The sequence below is a fragment of the Erpetoichthys calabaricus genome, chromosome 4 (genome assembly GCF_900747795.2).
Source record: "Erpetoichthys calabaricus chromosome 4, fErpCal1.3, whole genome shotgun sequence".
Classification (NCBI taxonomy): Eukaryota; Metazoa; Chordata; class Cladistia; order Polypteriformes; family Polypteridae; genus Erpetoichthys; species Erpetoichthys calabaricus.
The window spans coordinates 93,359,278-93,379,962 of NC_041397.2; positions in this window are offsets into that span (position 1 = coordinate 93,359,278).

A 20,685-nucleotide genomic window follows, 5' to 3' on the forward strand; every position below is an offset into this window, starting at 1 on the left:
TATAGTTTACAATCACCTGAATGACTTAATGACAGGTATAATATAAAGTAGGAAACTCACAAAAGGACACGAGGTAGGTCAGAAAATGACCCATGCGATTATTTTTTGTAAGAAAATCAGAGGTGCTTTCCTTTTATATTTCCTTTTTATACATGTCATTCTGCATTGCTCAACACTTCTTATTATCTAACCTTCCCAGAAGCATGTCCCGATTCCAAACAAGTCTTATGATGATGTTACAGTCTGAGCTGAATTCATTGGAAAGTACTTTGCTACTGAGAGGTGGAATTAGAGAGTAAATCTTGCTGAACATTTTAAGGGAGGCATTGGTGTGTCACTAAGATGTTTTCAAACAAGACAAGGCACTCTTTCCAGCCAGTTTTCACACGCGTGGATAAGATCTCCCTAGAAATAGTACATGAACTTTCAGAAAATAAATGAAGCAAATAATAAAGCTCTTTTTTATTTTACATTTTATTCTGACAAATCTGTAGTGATATAAAAGGATGAATGCAGGACAAATCCAGTTTAGTCTGTTCAGTTTCTTCGTTAAATGAAACTGATGTCTATGACTATGTGGTCTTATGAATCAAGACAGATACAGCAGCTAGACCAGTTTTGAAATTCAGCAACTATTCAGTGAATACATGTCTTTGTTCTTAAAAATGATAAGACGTGCCTTTTCATGAAGTAATAGATAGATAGATAGATAGATAGATAGATAGATAGATAGATAGATAGATAGATAGATAGATAGATAGATAGATAGATAGATAGATAGATAGATAGATAGATAGATAGATAGATAGATAGATAGATAGATAGATAGATAGATAGATAGATCTTTATTGTCATTGTCACTTTTACAAAGGAACAACGAAATTGAAGGTTTTTTTTTTTTTTTTTAGATAGATACTGAACAATAAAAACATGTAATACATGTCTACTATAAAAACAGATGTTTAGAAGCACAGTTTAGGGATATTCTTTTCTTCAATACTAGCTACACTAGCTAAGTGTAAGCACTCAATGTAGACCTAAGCGGAAATGTTTACCATGCACCATGCAATGCACATGACTCTGTTATATGCCATTTTGGATGGGAATTTGTAAACAGTGCTAATGTTGTGATGTGCCGCCTATTGAAATGACAGATTCAATGCATTTTGTTACTACAAATGTTTGTGATGCACCATCATTTGGAATGACAGATACATAGCAACCAAACAACACACAGACAGACACGCTGACGCTTATTCTTTTAGTATTGTAACAACTGGTTAGCCAAAAGACTTTGCGTATGCTGGACATCACATTTGGCTTTTGATTACAACCATGCTGACTTATTAAGAAACCAGCTACCCTGTTGAGGCCTTTGTTCACAATATTCTGTCAGAGTTACTATTTTCCATTGTGTTTTCTCTAATCCAGTGGTTAAGGCTTTCGCCAGTTGTTCAGTAGTATCTGGAAATGGACTTTATTACATTTACAAATGATTCTAGTCATACACTATGTCTGATCTCATCTTTTTCTAAGGGTGTTCACAGTGTGTTTCCTTCAAAAAGACATTCCAACAACACCACTTGGTTCACGCTCTACTTTAGATTTCTCAGAACAAACTGCAGCAGTTATTCCACAGCTCTGCAATGTTTGGCTGATTTAATTTACTTTATGCAGGACTCAAAACCAGAAATAAAATTTAGCAAAAAAAATCTTCAAAAAGTTTGTCTGTGAGGTTCATATTGATTTGAGACATGAGATGAACAGAGCTGAAATGATCTCTGCTATTATCTATAATTCACTTTAACAAGCAGGGGTTGCTGTTGTCTTCACCCTGTTTCAGGAAAATATGTCCATCTTCATCTGGCTTGCAGCATTGCTGACTATGATGGATCTTTGTTGTTGTTCTGAAATTTATTCTCTTACTATTTTTACTTTTTCTTTATATGTTTTTTTACACTTTTATTCAGTAGTGTTTATTTTGAATGTTTCTCTGGGTCAAGACAAACTGTTTATAAAAGTGGATTTGCTCTTTAAAGAGTAATACTTTTTTACTAATTTAGTTGTTCCTAATTACTCTATTAGTATCCCACCATTGATTCATCCATTTATCTTTTATATTTCTGTCAGTATATTGTACTTTACTGGTAATTAGATAGTCCTTGAGACTTTTTTTTTATAGGCTGCAACCAATTTATACTGTTCTACAGGTTTATCATTTTGTTGTAAGTTATCAAGCTCTGTTCTAATAATTCTATTAATTTCTGTATTATATTTATTATATGTGCTGATCATTGGTATTATTTTTTTTTTTTGTATAACTGTTGTGTGTCAAAAATGTTTTAGACTGTCCCTGAGAAGGTTTCTCGAATAACCTCTTGTTTTGAGAGTTTGAAAAAGTATGTTAGTCGATTTTAAGAAATCTTCCTGTGTTGAACTGATTCTGTCATATCTTAATAACTGTGACTTAATAATCTCTTTGTGTGTAGGTGTAGGGTGAAAGCTCCTCCTATGCAACAATGCATGGGTGTCAGTCTTCTTAAAGTACACCCTAGTAGAAAGCTTATTGTTAGATTTGTACACTTCTCTATCTAAATAATTAACAGATTTATTGCTTATTTTTGCCTTCAGTTTAATATTTGGCCAGTGGATATTCAGTTTATGTAAACACTCTTTAAATTTCTGTAAGTCATATTCCCAGATACCAAAAATATCGCCCAAGTATCCGTAATATGCTACTTGCCAAGTAGAGATTGGCATATGCAAGGGGAACATTTTTTGCCCATGGCAGTACCTTTAGTTAGTAGATAATATTTTTCATTGAAAATAAAATCATTTCTACTTAAAGCTAATAACTGAAGAATAAACTTATCAGGTCTTTTTTTTACTGGGTAATATTGTAACCAATCCTTAATAATCTTTAATCCATTTTTTATATCAATGTTAGTATACAAGTTATTTACATCAATAGTTAACAAAAGTGTTTTCTCAGTTACTCCTAGGGTTTTTATTTTTTGGATGAAGTCAGTTGTATCTTTAACATACTGTAGGTAGTGTGTAATTGTGAAATGGGATTTAAGTAGGAGTCTGTATAACTTGCAATGTATATGTCTCATTACCGAAGTTCAAAACGATAGGCCTCCCTTGTGGAATTAAAAAGGGTCTTTCCAGTTAGTCGGTTCTTTATGGATCTTCGGTAGGGTATAGAACCTTCTAGGTCTAGGTGTCACTGGATCCTTTAAAAAAAGTGCCTGTTTATGATGTATGACACCATTGTTTTCCATACTGCCTATTATTTTATGTGTTAGTCTTTGTGTTTCTATATACTGTACATAGGTTCCTTTAACCTTAAATAATATTCATTGTCTTCTAATTGTCTGCAGGCCTCAGTGATAGAATCTTCAGTGTCCATTATTACAATGGCACTGCCTTTATCTGCAGGTTTCATGATTATGTTTCTAAGCTATTTTAGCTCCTTTAGAGGTTCTGTTATATTTTCCCTATTTTGGTGTAGATTTCTAGGAATTTGCTTAATTTTTTTTGCTTTCAGTTATAAATTTCTTCATTCTTTTATCTATCTTATTGTCAGGGGGTATCCATCCTGACTTTAAGCAGAAAGGCATGTGTTGTACTGACTGTTTATTTCTGTAGCAATTTATTAACTTTATCTTTCTAAAAAATTCTTCACTTTCTGCTATAAAACTATCCATAGGCCTCTCATTGGCCTTGGGGCAGGGTATAAAAGTTAATCCCTTCAATAATAATGTCTCTTGAGCCTTACTTACTCTTCTTCTTTCGACTGCTCCCATTAGGGGTTGCCACAAGGGATCATCTTAATAATTCTTTGCATTTATATAGCGCTTTTCTCAGTACTCAAAGTGCTCAGCAATTGCAGGTTAAGGGTCTTGCTCAAGGGTCCAACACAGCAGAGTCCCTTTTTGGCATTTTACAGGATTCGAACCGGCAACCTTCCGATTGCCAGTGCAGATCTCTGGCCTCAGATCCACCACTCCGCACTCCACATCTTCTTCCATATTTTTCTGTCTGCATCTTGTTCTGTTACACCCATCACCTGCATGTCCTCTCTCACCACATCCATAAACCTTCTCTTAGGCCTTCCTCTTTTTCTCTTGCCTGGCAGGTCTATCCTTAGCATCTTTCTCCCAATATACTCCGCATCTCTTCTCTGCACACGTCCAAACCAACGCAATCTCACCTCTCTGACTTTGTCTCCCAACCGTCCAACTTGAGCTGACCCGCTAATGTAATCATTTCTAATCCTATCCATCCTCGTCACACCCAGTGCAAATCTTAGCATCTTTAACTCTGCTACCTCCAGCTCTGTCTCCTGCTTTCTGGTCAGTGCCACCGTCTCCAACCCATATAAAATAGCTGGTCTCACTACCGTCCTGTAGACCTTCCCTTTCACTCTTGCTGATATCCGTCTGTCACAAATTACTCCTGACACTTCTTCACATATTCCACCCTGCCTGCGCTCTCTTTTTCACCACTCTTCCACTATCCCCATTACTCTGTACTGTTGATCCAAAGTATTTAAAGTCCTTAACCACCTTCGCCAACTCTACTCCTTGCATCCTTACCATTCCACTGACCTCTCTCTCATTTACACACATGTATTCTGTCTTGTTCCTACTGACCTTCATTCCTCTCCTCTCTAGAGCATATCTCCACCTCTCCAGGGTCTCCTCAACCTGCTCCCTACTATCGCTACAGATCACAATGTCATGAGCAAACATCATAGTCCACGGGGACTCCTGTTTAAACTCGGCTGTCAACCTGTCCATCACTATTGCAATGTAATCTCACCTCCACCTTGAATGCATCTGTCACTCCTACCGCAGACCTCACCAGTCACACTTCCCTTGTACATATCCTGTACAACTCTTACATACTTCTCTGCCTATCCTGACTTCCTCATACAATACCACAGCTCCTCTCAAGGCACCCTGTCATATGCCTTCTCCAGGTCCACAAAGACACAATGCAACTCCTTCTGGCCTTCTCTATACTTCTCCATCAACATCCTCAGAGCAAACATTGCATCTGTGGTGCTCTTTCTTGGCATGAAACCATACTGCTCCTCACTAATCATCACCTTACTTCTCAACCTAGCTTCCACTACTCTTTCCCATAACTTCATGCTGTGGCTCATCAATTTTATCCCCCTGTAACCATTTTGAGAGGTTTAATATATTGTTTTTGATCTCTGTCCTTTGATTTGTAGCATTTGTCCTGCTCAATGTAAGTTTAAAGCTTTTGTCCAGTTAATAAAAAACGTTTGGGCCGTGGACCTTGTCCAGTGACTCTGGTCTTTCTGAAGTACAAAATCAACTTTTGAAAGCTTTGCAATGTGGCTCGTATTTGTTGTTATATATTTATTATAAGCCTGCAGAATTGTCTTCTGTTTTAAAGTAAATTCATGGGAGTAATTTAACTCCTGCATGAGAACCATTACCTTTGGAAAGGCCTGAGCTGCTACCCTCAGCATCCCTTGAGTTTGTTTAACAATTGTTTCTACATACTGGATGTCCTTATTATTGATTCCTATGAAAATGACTGACTGACTGACTGGCTTGATTTTTTTTTAAATTAAAATAAAGTTTGCCAGTCTGGCCCCTGGGTAAAAATCAATCTGTAGAGTCTTAAAATGGTGACCATTTATCAGTCTCAAATTTGAATGTTCCATGATTATATTAATTTTTTTAACCTCAAGTGACCACTCAACGTTTTTTCTCCTCGAGATCCCATGGTTCTTGGGATAAAAGGTTACATTAGCTTGTGAGTCAGGTACAGGTGTTTTCATGATAGAAGAGAAAGAATGCTTTTCTATTGCAGATGGGAAAGCAGTTCCTTCAAAGTCAATCAGAGATGTCTCTAAATTGACCGCGGTGGAGCTGATTTGTTTTTTAACTGCTGTTTGTGTTGTTGTGGGGCTAATATCTATCTCTAAAGAGATATCTAAATCTGAAGTAATCAGTTTTCTTGTTTGCTTATCAATGCTTAAATCTTCTGATTCTGGTTCAGCCTCTAATGTTAGATTGAAATCTAAATTTTCAAGGTCAGATTCAGTATGCAATATAATATTTCCCCCTCTTTCCAGTTCTTTATTTTCAACTAATACTGGTATAAAAGGTTTTTCTATTTTCTGTTTTGATTGATCTGATTCTATGTTTTTATCTTTTGCTGTAATTCTTTTAGTTTCAGTAAACATTTCATAAAATCCTGTAGGTTTTTTTTGTTTTGTACCCATTTTATTGGATTCCTCCTCCAAGGAATGTATTGAAACAATTTAATCTCTTTCAGTCTGTTGTTTTTGTAACTGTTTATTCTGTGCTTGCTCTACTTTGTTTTTTTCATCCTTTCCTCCTATTTAGGTTTGTGTAGATTTACAAGGTGTAGAGGTATTCAAAGTATCTGGTAAATAGAAACTTCATTCCAAATTATCAATTTTATTAGGACATTAATACTCTAGGTTCAGTTACAGTAGTTCCTGTTGAATTTTGTCTTTTTTCTCATTGAGGTAAAGAGGAGACCTGTTGTATTTGTTTTATTTCTTCTTTTTCTTTTACTGTCTGTCTTGATATAAACCATTCATTGTCAACCGAATTTGTTTCAGATTCTTGAGTGGAACCCTTGGAAACAACCTGTGCCCAAGTTAACATTCTTTTGGTTTGTGATTTAGTTGGTGTTGTAGTTTTTTCCTCTTTTTGATGCTCAATTGTACCTTGTAAGGGCATACCCTTTTCTTTGCTATATAAATTTGCCTCTTTTTCTTTTAGAATCAATTGAGTCTGTAATTGTTTGTTTTTGTTGATCTTTCTTTGAAAGTTCAACTTGTACATTCTCCAGATCATTTATTAGCTCTGTAAAACTTCCTTTTGTTTATACCTATTTTTGAGTAAGAAAGTATCCATTTCCCAATACCTATTCCATTGCACATCTTCTGATATAAATTTGGTTATCTCTTGTTGGCTCTCTTCCTGTTTAATTGTATAATGTTCATACAGAATCTGTATGGTTGTGGCCTCCTAATTTCGGGCATTGGCTTTGACTTTCGTATCACTATAGGCTGGCTTAATTAGATCTGAGAGATCTTTAGTTTGCTGAACAATAGTTCTAGGAGTATTTCCATGTTGAGCCTGTTGGGCAATTTTAAGTTGCCTTTTCACCTGTGCCCATCTAAAAAAAGTCTTTTAGCAGAGTTAAGACATATGGACTTGTCTTTAAACTGTCTGTTAACTAATGCTAGGATTAGGTTATAACAATATTAAAATTATTTTGTTGAGTTCCAGTTTTGCTTTCTGTTCCTTGTCACACTTATTTTAGCCAAGGCTGAATCCCTCATCTTTACATTATGTGCATGCAACAGTGCGGGTTAGCGACACACTCCCACTTAACTTTAGAAGCCTCTTGAACCCACCACCGTCAATAACATAACCAAGGGATGGGCTTTGGCTAATGAGGTCACATAATGTATGTAGTCAACCAGGGATGCGTGTATAAAAGTGCAAAGTGCTTTTTATTAAACTAATCTATAAAATGAAAGTGTCCCTTCTGGGGAGTTAAAATCCAATAAATAATCCATAATGTCATCTGTTCCTGTGAGGTTCCCTTTCTGAGTCTTGCTCCTGTTTCCATCATTCCTTCCCAAAACTGAGACACCCTCTGAGCCCTTCCAGACCCAGATCTTTACTGCATCCATGAGGCACCCACTCCAAACCTTGCTTCGCTGCCAAATCCTGGCTACACCCAGCGAGAGCACTCCCTCAGCAGTATGGTCGCTCCCTTTCAAAACCATCTCCCTGCTTCTCTCCATGTATCGCCTTTCTCACTCTCTGCCCATCTTTACTTTCTTTCCCCTTCCTTTTTTTTAACCTGCATTATTCTTTCCATCTCTTTTCTACTTCTGTCTCTATCTTCCGCTAAACCTTTTTTCACCCGATTGCCACACTGGGATGATAATGAGACACTCAGGCCCACTACATGTGCCGACACGGCAATGCAAGGTCGGCTGACTGCCCTCACACCAACCAGGAGACGAGCTGTTTTCTCTGCCGATCCACCTGCACATGCCCCACTCCCCAGCGAGAACACAACATGTATTTATTTATTTACAATGTGTTTCCAAGCTACAGAGCTTTCTTATCACAGTGCAATGGAACCTAATTCTGGGCCCCACTCCAACTGTGTGTTTGTGCTTAGCTTAGTTTCATATTCCAGTTTGTGTCTGTGAAGCTTTGAGATGGTACAATTAACAGGCCTACCTTTCTCGTTTCTGTCCATACATATTCACAATAGACATATGCTACATATATATACTGTATATAGTCATATAGTCTCAAATGTGCGCTTGAGGGCCACCTTCCTGGCTGTGGTGAGGTAAGCAGTTCCACCCCGGGACAAGAGGGATGTTACCAGTATCTTTTCTTTCGCCCGTAGCATCGAAAGTCACCCAAAGAGAATGATTAGCTCAATCCACAAGGCTGTGAGGAAACTCCACCCAAGGAGCAGTGTCTGACCTGCTTCTGAGGAGGATAGAGCTCCAACTGCATTGCCAGCACTAATTCAAAACCAAGGCTGATAGTAGCCATGTTTAATTTTGGTTTTGCTGCTGCATGGGTAAATTGTTTGTTATAATTAAATGGGTCAACCTGGCTGGTGCCCTAACCTTTTGCCTGCCTACGCAAGTCTGCTTTCCTGGCCACATTATAAAATATATACGTATATTGTGAGATTTTTGAGACCCTGACAGATTTTAACTGACCAGGGTACGCCCTTTACTTCCTGCGTCATGAAACAGCTTTGCACTGTTGCAGCAAAACCTTGTTGATCCATGCCGGGAATTGATTGTCTGCAGCAAGTGCAACTGCAATTTCGTAGGGTCACTGCATAATGCGTCAGTTGCCCAATGGTTGATTCTGGGAACATTTTTAAACCAGCCACTGATCTGGCCTTGCACTTCTTTCCCCTGGAATGAGTGAGCTTCAGCTGCTGAAACGCATCCGCTGAACCCTCCTGATGAGGGAAGATATCTATTCCTAAACTGAAGGAGGGAGATAATGCAGGACAACTGATAACATCACTGCTTGTTTGTTGTGTTTGAGTATAGAAGAGGGAGCTCCGGTTTGAATAGATGCTTAGCTTGTGGCTTCGCCTCAGGCACTGATGTCTGAAGTTCGATCCCTTCAATGAGAAGCAAAGGTGTGTACACCTGACAAGTCCCAAATGAAGTGAAACACATGTCCTGTACTCTTTGTATTATTTGAGAGGTACTGTATAACATACTGTATCTATGATCTGCTTCTCGCAACTAAGAGGGTGTGGCAGATGTTTGCCAGCCACAAGCCTTACCTGGTAGGTGACCACCCACATAATACATAATCAAATTGCGATTCAGACCTATATATATATATATATATATATATATATATATATATATATATATATATATATATATATCTGCAGTGGGTTGGCACCCTGCCCGGGATTGGTTCCTGCCTTGTGCCCTGTGTTGGCTGGGATTGGCTCCAGCAGACCCCTGTGACCCTGTGTTTGGATTCAGCAGGTTGGACAATGGATGGATGGATGGATATATATATATATATATCCATCCATCCATCCTCTTCCGCTTTTCCGAGGTCAGGTCGCGGGGGCAGCAGCTTGAGCAGAGATGCCCAGACTTCCCTCTCCCCGGCCACTTCATCTAGCTCTTCCGGGAGAATCCCAAGACGTTCCCAGGCCAGCCGGGAGACATAGTCCCTCCACCGTGTCCTGGGTCTTCCCCAGGGCCTCCTCCCGGTTGGACGTGCCCGGAACACCTCACCAGGGAGGCGTCCAGGAGGCATCCTGATCAGATGCCCGAGCCACCTCATCTGACTCCTCTCGATGCGGAGGAGCAGCGGCTCTACTCTGAGCCCCTGCCGGATGACTGAGCTTCTCACCCTATCTTTAAGGGAGAGCCCAGACACCCTGCGGAGAAAACTCATTTCAGCCGCTTGTATTCGCGATCTCGTTCTTTCGGTCACTACCCATAGTTCATGACCATAGGTGAGGGTAGGAACATAGATCGACTGGTAAATTGAGAGCTTTGCCTTATGGCTCAGCTCCTTTTTCACCACGACTGACTGATGCACAGCCCGCATCACTGTGGATGCCGCACCGATCCGCCTGTCGATCTCACGCTCCATTCTTCCCTTACTCGTGAACAAGACCCCGAGATACTTGAACTCCTCCACTTGGGGCAGGATCTCACTCCCAACCCTGAGAGGGCACTCCACCCTTTTCCGGCTGAGGACCATGGTCTCGGATTTGGAGGTGCTGATTCCCATCCCAGCCGCTTCACACTCAGCTGCGAACCGATCCAGAGAGAGCTGAAGATCACGGCCTGATGAAGCAAACAGGACAACATCATCTGCAAAAAGCAGTGACCCAATCCTGAGTCCACCAAACCGGACCCCCTCAACACCCTGGCTGCGCCTAGAAATTCTGTCCATAAAAGTTATGAACAGAATCGGTGACAAAGGGCAGCCCTGGCGGAGTCCAACTCTCACTAGAAATGGGTTCGACTTACTGCTGGCAATGCGGACCAAGCTCTGACAGCGATCATACAGGGACCAAACAGCTCTTATCAGGGGGTCCAGTACCCCATACTCTCGGAGTACCCCCCAAAGGATCCCCCTTGGGACACGGTCGAACGCCTTTTCCAAGTCCACAAAACACATGTAGACTGGTTGGGCGAACTCCCATGCACCTTCCAGGACCCTGCTAAGGGTGTAGAGCTGGTCCACTGTTCCACGACCAGGACGAAAACCACACTGTTCCTCCTGAATCCGAGGTTCAACTATCCGACGGACCCTCCTCTCCAGAACCCCCGAATAGACTTTTCCAGGGAGGCTGAGGAGTGTGATCCCTCTGTAGTTGGAACACATCCTCCGGTCTCCCTTCTTAAAGAGGGGGACCACCACCCTGGTCTGCCAATCCAGAGGCACTGTCCCTGATGTCCATGCGATGTTGCAGAGACGTGTCAACCAAGACAGCCCTACAATATCCAGAGCCTTGAGGAACTCTGGGCGTATCTCATCCACCCCCGGGGCCCTGCCACCAAGGAGTTTTTTGACCACCTCGGTGACCTCAGTCCCAGAGATGGGGGAGCCCACCTCCGAGTCCCCAGGCTCTGCTTCCTCATTGGAAGGCATGTTACTGGGATTGAGGAGGTCTTTGAAGTACTCCCCCCACCGACCCACAACGTCCCGAGTCAAGGTCAGCAGCGCACCATCCCCACCATACACAGTGTTGACACTGCACTGCTTCCCCTTCCTGAGATGCCGGATGGTGGACCAGAATCTCCTCGAAGCCGTCCGAAAGTCGTTTTCCATGGCCTCCCCAAACTCCTCCCATGCCCGAGTTTTTGCCTCAGCAACCACCGAAGCCGCATTCCGCTTGGCCTGCCGGTACCTATCAGCTGCCTCCAGAGTCCCACAGGACAAAAGGGACCGGTAGGACTCCTTCTTCAGCTTGACGGCATCCCTCACCGCCGGTGTCCACCAACGGGTTCGGGGATTGCCGCCACAACAGGCACCGACTACCTTACGGCCACAGCTCCGGTCAGCCGCCTCAACAATAGAGGCACAGAACATGGCCCATTCGGACTCAATGTCCCCCACCTCCCTCGGGACATGGTCGAAGTTCTGCCGGAGGTGGGAGTTGAAGCTACTTCTGACAGGGGGCTCTGCCAGACGTTCCCAGCAGACCCTCACAACACGTTTGGGCCTACCAGGCCTGACCGGCATCCTCCCCCACCATCGGAGCCAACTCACCACCAGGTGGTGATCAGTTGACAGCTCCGCCCCTCTCTTCACCCGAGTGTCCAAGACATGTGGCCGCAGGTCCGACGACATGACCACAAAGTCGATCATCGAACTGAGGTCTAGGGTGTCCTGGTGCCAAGTGCACATATGAACACCCCTATGCTTGAACATGGTGTTTGTTACGGACAATCCGTGACGAGCACAGAAGTCCAATAACAAAACACCACTCGGGTTCAGATCGGGGGGTACATTCCTCCCAATCACGCCCTTCCAGGTCTCACTGTCATTGCCCACGTGAGCATTGAAGTCTCCCAGCAGTACGAGGGAGTCCCCAGAAGGTATGCCCTCTAGCACCCCCTCCAGGGACTCCAAAAAGGGTGGGTACTCCGAACTGCTGTTTGGTGCATATGCACAAACAACAGTTAGGACCCGTCCCCCCACCCGAAGGCAGAGGGAGGCCACCCTCTCGTCCACCGGGGTAAACCCCAATGTACAGGCTCCAAGTCGGGGGGCAATAAGTATGCCCACATCAGCTCGGCGCCTCTCACCAGGGGCAACTCCAGAGTGGTACAGAGTCCAGCCCCTCTCAAGGAGATTGGTTCCAGAGTCCAAGCTGTGTGTCGAGGTGAGCCCGACTATATCTAGCCGGAACTTCTCAACCTCGCGCACAAGCTCAGGCTCCTTCCCCTTCAGAGAGGTGACATTCCACGTCCCAAGAGCCAGCTTCTGTAGCCGAGGATTGGACCGCCAAGGTCCCCGCCTTCGGCCACCACCCAACTCACACTGCACCCGACCTCCTTGGCCTCTCCCATAGGTGGTGAGCCCATGGGAAGGGGGACCCACGTTTCCTCTTCGGGCTGTGCCCGGCCGAGCCCCATGGGTGCAAGCCCGGCCACCAGGCGCTCACCATCGAGCCCCACCTCCAGGCCTGGCTCCAGAGTGGGGCCCCGGTGACCCGCGTCCGGGTGAGGGAAAACGCCGTCCAAATTTTTTATTCGTCATAGGAGGTTATATTGAACCGCACTTTATATATATATTTTAGTGCATTCCTTGTAGGAAGTGTCCAGCCGTCTATATATGTGAAACAGGGAGACATTAAAAAGAAATACCTCACAAAGCCTGTTGTCCAATTCTTTACGTCCCTTTATATGCCACTTCACAATGATCTCTACAAAAACATCTGTAATATCTGCTAACTTTGTCCCACAGCTTCTGTCTTCATGAGGGGCTGAAGCTTCTAGAAAGTTTAACTCTAAAGTTATGACTGGAAAAATAACAACAATAATAAAAAAAAAAATTGTGGACTACCAGACTCTCACACCGAGTTAAAATTCTTAAGAGATGTTTAAGTATACCTTGCTTGGACCCTTTTTGCTTACGTTCACAAAGTGACAAGAATCTCTGAGTCTGCCTTTAATGAGGGAGATGACATCAATGAGTATTCCTGGGCCCTGACTGTTTCTCTATTTTTTAACATCCCAGTTAAGTGTTCAAAATGAAGTGTGAAATTGAAAGTGTAGAAATGAGGGCTCAGCCTGAAGACTTTTAAGCATCATAGAAACCTACTCAGAAGATACAGTATTAGTAAAAAAAATTAGACACACAGAAAAATTGCTACCTTTTTTATCAAGATCAAGATCATTACATTGATTTACTAGTAGCTATTACTGTCTGAAATGATTGATTTTTAATTTATTATTCACATATGACATTTTCAGCAGCCATTGCTTCAGAGTCTTAATGATCATCTCCCTCAAATTATTCTTCATTAGTTATTTTAAATGCTAATTGGTTATAAGAGAAACCTTTATAATTATACTAGGGGCTTTGCCCCCTGCTCGCTTCGCTCGCCAACCCCCCGTGCCTGCTTTGCTTCCGCAGTTTCAGATGCGCGTTGTAGGCGCCTATGTTCATTGTATTTGTCCATGCTGGTGTGTTTTTGTAGCTCTGTTAGTCGAGCTGTTTGGTTCTGGAGCCGAGACAGTTTTGCTTCTGCGGTTTCAGACGCGCGTAGTAGGCGCCCACGTTTATTTTCTTTATCCATGCGGGCTCGTGGTTGTAGCTCCGTTAGTCGAGTTGGTTTGTACAATCCCAAGCAGCACATTATTCCTAACTTCACTCCGCAGTAGTGCCACTAACAATATGGCGGTGACGCATGCGCCGTCCGTACTATGTCGGGTTTCACTATGCTGTGTAGGCGCCTTTGCCTTTCGTACTTTCCCGCGCCGTTGTTGCTTTATTTCTCATTCACGTCAAGAGCTCTTTCGTTTTTGAGCGGTGACTCCTTCGTGCGAGGTGGATCACACTTCGCTGGCGGTTTATGAGACGCGCGCTGTCGGCGCCTGCGCAGTACGTCTCCTGCGTCCATCGCCGTGTACCTGGGTCCATGCCATCTGGTTTACCATTCTCGGTTAGTAATATGGATTAGCTTCGCTAAAAACTGTCATTGTGTTCAGTTGGATTGCAAGGTACTGGCATTCATAAAGTTTAGTTCTTGAGTCCATAAATGGCCAAAATGTAAACAGCTTTTTTAAGAAATGTGTCAGTCTACTGTTCTTTGTAAAATGGAGGTTACTCCGTGTAACAGATTATCAAGAAACTGAAGATTTCACACAAATATTGCTTTCTTTAGAGAAGAGGGTGAGCTGGATCTGACCAGGACAGAAAAGAAGGGGAAGGCCCAGACAAGCAACTGCATAAGAGGATAAGAACATCGGAATGTGTAGTTCAAATAAACAGTTTGCTTCTTCTTTAAATACACTACATGCCAAATACCTGTGTAAACTGCAACAGAGAAAATATGTTTCTGGGATGCTGGCCCAAGAGGTAAACTTTCAAAGAAAATACAATAAAATGAAAAGATTAAATAGGCAAAATAGTACAGACATTGGATGGAAGATGACTGCAAAAGCTAATTATGGTCATATCTGAATAATAAATTAAAAATCTGTTATCTCAAGCAGCAACAGCCTTTAGCAACACTAATACTGTCTTGGCTATATTTTAAAATCAATTTAATAGCATCTTGATAAAAAAGACATCAATTTCTATCAAAAACATGAACATTTTAGGACTTGTCCAGACTTTTCACTGGAAGTATATGTAATTTAGAGTACTTTTTTAGTTTAAATATTTTCATTTTGCAATCTTGACATTTTCTCAGTTGAAGTACAATAATCATAAACCTCTCAAATTCAGCTCAGGCTCCACCTGCTTGCAGCTTTTTAGTTGTGTTTTTTCAATCGGATTAAAACCGGGATATTCATACAGTAACATTTTCCATTGGTTGACATTCTAGAAATAAAGAACACTCCTTTAATATTTTAAATAGCATAACTACTAAAACACAATCAACTCTTCTAGCTAAGCAGTTTATGTATTAATTTTTATTATCTGTACCACTGCAATTTATTTATTGACAAAACAATTCATTTGAAAGACCCTCTGTGTATTGTTGTACAGTAGAGCAGGGAGCAAACACAACACAAAATGAAGCATTCATTCTGAAGTAAGTTTTAATGTTTTGCACAAATATTAATTCTCTTAAAATGATGAATTTCTATCCTGCATATAGCACCTTTTAGCCCTGAAAAAGGAGTAAAGCACTTTAGAGATTAAATTGTGACCTTTATGCCACTTTCTAAATTGTCACTTAAAATAATTTTTTAGATTTTATATTGCACCTAACAGGGACAAAAAAAGGTTAAGTGACTTTCACAGGGTCAAATGAAAAAAAAAAAATGAGGATCAGCTATAATTTAATTAAAATGCGAAGCCTGTATAAATCAAATGGATGATATATATTATGTTAAAATAAATTCCACAGTGTATTCAAGTGTGCTGAGCAAAACAGTTATTGGAAATTGGTTGAAAAATAAAAAGTAAATTACAGCTTCAAGTTATTCTTAAAATGTAGGGCAGTAGGAATTAACATGTTTTGACTGCTTCTAGAATTTTAATACAACAAAAATTAAGGACAGGAAAGGGCAGAGTGCTCTCCTAATTTATTAGCCCCCTAATGTAACTGAAATGCAACAACCGGCACTATGAATCATTGCCTCCATTTGCCTTGTTGTGAGTGCACAGACCTGAAATGCTGTCTTTCTAACCCCTTCTTCTTTCACAATGGCGTTGAATGTATTGTTATAAGGCAACCTATCGGCATCTCTGTGAATTCTGTCATTTTTCTCTCTTTTTTTGCTGTTATTATGTGTAGCTGTATTCTCGCTTATCCCTAAAAGCAGGTCTGGTTTTGTTTTAAAATAGTGTCAGTGTTCACCTTCTGCCTTCAAATGAAAAAGCAAAGTATTGAGTACTACTTACGTTTCAATAAAACAGTGCATTAACATTTCTCTGAATGAACAGCTTGTCAGGCAATATTTTACTGAGAAATCACAATGCTGTAATTTCACTTAAACGTTTAAAGGATATATCCTGTTACATTTTTAATTCGCATTCTTAAAAGGCCTGTCTCAAAATGTTTTAGATAATGCATGCGGCACCTCTTGTATCATGTTACTGCCGAGGCCCTGTCTCTAGCATCTTTAAAAAGGGATGGAGGGCACATTTTCTCTTAACTGGCTGCCGTTTGAGGCGATTACAGAATGCAAATCAAAGTGCGTCTGAGGCTTCATTTTCCTTTTAAACAATTGTATCTTATGAACCAAGTAAATATGTGAATAAATAAGGCAAGTCCCCATTTTGTGATTTGCTTCCTAAACCTTGTATTGTCTAATGTATAGTGCTTTTATCAATCAATTTATAATCTAGGAGTACTTCTAAAATAGCAGGAATTGAACAAATTCAACTGTATAGCATGGACTGCAATTTCCTTTTCCGTGGTGCATCATAATGGAGTTCTTTATATCTGTATCAGCAGGACACAGTAATTTACAGTTCTTACAGCTGGAGCACAGAAAGGTTAAGTAACTTGATCGGGGTCCTTCAGTGACCCAGTGCTGGGATTTGAGCTTGTGACCTTGAGCTTTGAAGGTTAAGTTCTTATTGGCAAGACTACATGACCTCGCCATATGGCTTAGCTGTGAAACTAGTTCATTGTCAGAAAGTATTTGGATTGCAGTTTTTGAGATTCCATAAATGTAAAGTTGTGTATTTGCACTAAATAAAGAGATGCAGCCTCATCCACTTTGTTAAAACCCATTTCTGCCTGTCAGTCTGATCCTTTGGCAGCCACTAGAGGACAGTTATGCATCAGACAACATCAACAATGGGTAGCAGCCTGCAGCAGTTCTGGTATTTGAGCAGGAGGTGCAGACCACCTACTGTTGCTCAGTTATTAAAATGCAGACTTTGGATTGCATTGTTCTGGTGTTTCAACAGAGGGACAGGCGCAGTTACTGCTTCTCAGTCAACTCGGTATGTATTATAGAAGTAGAGGAAAACCGATATCAGAGTGCACTGTTTCTGACATCTCAACAGAGAGTGCCAGCAGCTGCCAGCTCCTCCGTGAGAGGGGGACATAAATAAAATGCACAGTTCTGTTGTCATCACCTCACTGTTAATTGTAAAAGCAATAGCAACTGTCCAGTGCTGCACATTGCTTAATGCAGACTTTCCACCAAGACAACAGGGCTACTCAAAAAGCTGTGTTTAGGTTATGTTCATCACACTGCTTCTGAGTGTCTCTAATGAACGATTGGGGAAAAAGAATCAATAAACAGAGGCACTGCAAGTGGTATTGTCATATGCAAATTATAAATGTCACATAAAAAGGCTGGGGGAAATATACAATTTTACCCTTGAATAAAATATTAACCTTTGCTAATTGTTGCAGAACAGTTTTGTTAAATTATACTAATGTATTTTATTGTTGTGAAAGAGAAGCCACACAGTGCTAAACAAGCATTAAAATGATGCAAGGTGCAAATTCATACACAGAGCTACTCAACCACTGACATTTACTGCAGTAACATTGTGTACCTCTTGTTAAAATCATACCTTTAAATATTTACATCTTTGCCATTTTCATATGGAAAAGGTGCATCTTTTTCTTGTGAAGCGTTGAGAACTGGGGGACTCATTTTAACAGGTCAGAATTTTTTTTTTCTGTTCTGAACCTTTTTTGTTCTAGGGTATGAGAAATGTGTACTTTGAAAGTATAATTTCCAGGCTGTACTTACTGTAGAGAGTTTAACTTTTATTTATTTTTTTATTTAAAGTTTAACTGCATGACATCACCTTTTTGAAACATGCTACCAGCAGATAATGGGTTGCTAGGGAGTCTTGTCTTGTTCCTAGGGGTCTTCTTCCTGATACGAGCTAATAAGTTACAGTGTAGAAGCATTACCCATTTTGTTTGAGATGCAGAATCGATCAGTGAACAAGTGCTAATAGAAAGTCTCATTTTCCTTTTTTCTGATTTTTGATTCTTTAGAACATTAGAACAATGTAGACAAGAACAGGCCGTTCAGCCCAACAAAGCTAGCCAGTCCTATTAACAACAACAACAATATTTATGTACAGTATATAGCACATTTTCATACAAATGGTGTAGCTCAAAGTGCTTTACAAGATGAAGAAAGAAAAGTTTATATGAAACAAAAATAAGAATACTAAGTAACAAAGAAAGTAAATTCAGATGGTCAAGAGGACAGAAAAAAAAACAACTTCAGATGGGTCGGAGACTAAAAAACAAAATCTGCAGGGGTTCCAAGGCCAAGAGACGGCCAAGCCCCCACTGGGAATTCTACCTAGCATAAATAATCTAAATCAGTCCTTATGGCTTACAGGTTTCACATGAAAGAATTTAATGATGCTGGTCATGTGGACATCTGGGGTACTGCTTTCAATCCATCAATGTAGGGACTGCATGGTGCCTTGATTAGGTGGTGGTGGCGCAGAACGCCACGACAGAAAACTGGAAAAAGAACAGCAGAGAACAGTAGGGATTGGTACAGATTGTGGAGCCTTGATAAAAATATTTCAATGCACCTATAGCTTAACAGGGATACACTGAAATGTAGCTATGAGAAAGCCATGTTCATTTTTTTTAAAAATACTCCACTGTATTAGCATTGCAGATTTCTATTGGTAAACTATTCCAGATTTTAGGTGCATACCAGCAGAAGGCTGCCTCACCATTTCTTTTATGTTTTGCTCTTGGAAATATAAGCAGAAACTCATTCGAAGATTCTAAGGTTATGACTTAGAGTGTAAGGTCACAGGCATTCCAAAATATAGAATGGCATGTGATTATTTAAGGCTTTGTAAACCATTAGCAGTATTTTAAAGTCAATTATGAATGGCACGGGAAACCAATGTGATGATAGGAGAGATGTACTCAGATGTTCTTTACCTGGTTAAGATTCTGGCAGCTGCATTCTGCACTAACTGGAACTGATTATTGTCTTTCTTGGGTAGTCTTGAAAGGAGTGCATTACAGTAATCTAGCTGACTTATAACAAAAGCATGAACTAACTTTTCAGTGTCTTGAAAAGTTATAAGGGATCTCATTTTTGCTATATTCCTTAAGTGAAAAAATGCTGTTCTGGTATAATCTGATTAATATGTGATTTAAAATTTAGGTCAAAGTCAATAATTACCCCTAAATTCTTTACCTCTGTCTTGATTTGTAAGCCTAATGGATCAAGTTTACTTGTAACACCTTCACTATATCCATTTTTTCCAATAACTAAGATTTCTGCTTATTTATTTTGAGAAAATTGCTACTCATCCACTGAGAAATACAAGTAAGACATTGGGTCAGTTAATCAAGAGAGTTGGGGTCATCAGGTTCTATTGATAAATACAGTTGTATATCATCAACATAGCTGTGGAAGCTCGTGGTATGTCTTGAGATAATTTGATCTAATGGAAGCATGTAGATCTAAAAGAGCAGTGGACCAAGGATAGATCTTTGTGGTAGACCATATAGAATATCATGTGTCTTTGAAGTATAATTACTATAACTAACAAAGGATTTTCTACCTGTTAAGTAAGACTCAAACCAATATTAGACATTGCCAGAGAGGCCCGCCCACTGAATAAGGTCATTTATAAGAATATTGTGATATTTGGTATCAAATACTGCACTCAGATCTAAGAGGATAAGAACAGATAAATGTCTTCTGTCTGCATTAACCCGCAAGTCATTTATTACTTTAACCAGCACAGTCTCTGTACTGTGGTGTGTTCTAAAACCTGACTGAAACTTGTCAAAAATAGCATGTTTATTCAAGTGATTGTTTAGCTGTGTAATGACTGCCTTTTCTAGAATTTTACTTAAGGCAGGTTAGAAATAGGTCTAAAATTGTCCAAAGCAGAAAAGTTAAGATTATTTTTATTGAGCAGGGGTTTAACAATAGTAGTCTTAAGATAGTCTGGGAAGACCACCATATCTAACAATGAGTTTACTATGTCAAGCACACTATTAATTAGCACATCAGATATTTCTTTGAAAAAGCTTTTTGGTATTGGGTCAAGGACACAAGTGGAGGGTTTCAGTTGAGAAATTATCCTACATAGATTGGGTAAATCTATCCTGGTGAATGAATTTAAGTAGCTTAAAAAAGGAATACTGGAATTTAATAGGATCAGCTTTGGTGGGATGTACTATACTATTTCTAATATTATTCATTTTGTGTTTAAAAAATATAGCAAAAGCCTCACAAGTTTCACTGGTAGGTTTTTGGAGGCATTCCATTGAGTGACTTGGGTCTGGCAAATGATCATTAGTAGAGAATAAAACTATTGGATTAACAGCATTATTATTTATAATTTTAGAGAAGTAGTACCACCTCTCCAGACAGACTATATTGTTATATTCCATTATTTTAGCCTTCAAAATTTCATAGTGAACTATGTTTAGTTTTTCTCCATTTACATTTAGCTCTCCATC